A 2,492-nucleotide genomic window follows, 5' to 3' on the forward strand; every position below is an offset into this window, starting at 1 on the left:
AAGCAAGAAATGAACAGGACAAGCAAACAAAGACTCTTGGTCATAGACAATAGACTAGTGGTTACCAGAGGGTAAGTGGGAGTGGGGAGGGGGGAGGTAGACAGGGTAAAGGGGGTCAAATATGTAGTAATAGAAATAAATCTAACTATTGGAGTTGAACACACAATGTAAGTATATATATGACTTACAGTTAAAATGTACAGCTGAAACTTTTCAGATTTTGTTAATCAATGTCAACATAAAATTAATTAATTTATTAATTAAGAAAAATCGATAAAAGTCAAGTGGGAAAAGTGTCTTAAGAAGAGAATGATCAACTAATGTCAAGTATTTCTAAGAAGTCAAGAACTACAATGCTAAAAAATAGTGTTAAGTTTAAAATATATTGTTGATTATTTAAACACATGTTTGTCTTTTCTCTGTAACCTTGCTTTATGCTATTTCTTTCTTGTTAGCATCTTTAACTTATGTCTTTATGTGGATTTTTTGGTTGTTGTTTTAATCTTCCTCAGTGTTTAGAAAGGAGATCAAATATTTTGGATAATGTTTATTACTCATGATAACAATAAGCCAAGTTCAAAAAATAATGTATTTCAAGTCCTACTTCTACTAAGTGCCCCTAAAGAGGAAGGGAGCAATATCCAAAGTGAGCAGAAGACCTCCCTAAGAAAAACAAGTAATGATTTTGGAAATTTAAATATATATATACATACATATATACATATACGTACATACATATATACATATATATTAACTGGTGATATTTGTATATATGTATGTATGTATTTACATATATATATATACATACATACATATATACATACATACAGAGGCAGGCATTTTATGCCATATCTGCCTATCCCCAAATTTCCTTCATTTCTTGATTACAGTACATCTTTAGTTATATTTAAATAGAGATATTTTAAATTTGGGGATGATAATGTCACTTTCAAAATAAAATCTGAATATAGAAATATAGACAATGGGAAATGAAAAATCCTCACAATTCCACCCCTAGTTAAGAAATACAATTAAACACAATTTCTTGGTCTCTCTATCAAACACATGGGGGGTGTCACTATACCAGTCTACTTGACAATCTATGGTCCTTTGTAACCTGAAAATTCATGGATCTGTAAACCTGTAACTTTTCAGTCCTAGAAAATTATTCTTAAATTATTTTCTTTTCCTCCATCTTCTCTATTCTCTTTTTGAACCCCTGTTGCTGTTGGAATCATTTTAGTCTTCAACTTACCTCAGGTAACACAGTGCAGCACCATTTTCCTCTTGTTCCCACCTACTTGTTGTAAATTGCCATCCCAGAATGGATGCAGGCAATGGAACAGGATAAACATGGCAATCAGTAAGTAGTACATGTCGCGAAAAGTAACACCCATTCATAAAGGAATGACCACCTGGTCTTCTGATTGGTATAGCCCTAGATTTCTTGTCTGTTTGAGGGAAATCTGTGTTTAATGTGGAAGAGCTAGGATTTGTCTGACTCAATCCAGTTCTATTAGCTTCATAGTTATGGGGTAATCAATAATTCAAGATTCAGGTATCATGTTGCTTATAGATTTCAGTCAGGCATTATGTTGCCTATCATTTTTAGTATGGCTGCAAATTTTTACATTTCTGAATTTTCAGGGTTTTTTGGTACTCTGCCTTAGGAGTATTATTTTAGATTGGAAATATCCTCAAGAAAGGTTTATTGAGAACTGATTCTAAAAATGACACATTATTAACCTTTTTTATCTAAAATATAAACCTGAAAAGAGGAAAAAAAGAAAGGTACAAAGCTGGTTTTATATTAAAATACTATTTTAATATGGTAACTTTTTCATTGTTTTGAATTTACTACCAAAGGAAAAAAAATCTTCTAAAATATCTATTACTTTGATTTTTTAAGTAGCTGTGAACTGGCCTATAAATCTGTTCCACTAGTATCTAGAGTTTTTTTCTCTCACAACTGTCCTGCTGGAATCAATAAACTGTTGATTAAAAACTTTGCTACTTAATACATTTAGTTAGCTTAATCTGTTTTTTAGAAACTTAATCACTTTCATGTCACTAGCTGCAGGGATAGAGACAAAAGCTGTGGCTAATTATTAACAACTTTACAAAGCTGATCTTGAATTTCTAATGTATACCAAATGTCCCTTTTCTCTGATTAGTTCCTGTGTCTTGTTAGCTTGCTTATTACTAGCTTGGAGAATGGCTTCAAATTTAAGATCTTAAGGTTTCAGAAAAACTTGAAACAGTAACAGATTCTCTGGTCATTTTGAAACAGTCCTGTAATGCTGTAACATCTGGATACAAAGGGGAATAATTGCCGGCTAGTCCACAACCAATAGCATCCTTCCGTTCCACCTGCTTCAAGATGGCTGGCTCCCAGCTGCTGAGTAAAGAGACGGAAGGAGGTCAGAATTGCCTTGTAAAACACGCCAAACCAGTTTAGATGTATTTTAGCTCTCAGTTTTTTGTCTCTTTCC

The sequence above is a fragment of the Pteropus alecto genome, unplaced genomic scaffold (genome assembly GCF_000325575.1).
Source record: "Pteropus alecto unplaced genomic scaffold, ASM32557v1 scaffold52, whole genome shotgun sequence".
NCBI lineage: Eukaryota > Metazoa > Chordata > Mammalia > Chiroptera > Pteropodidae > Pteropus > Pteropus alecto.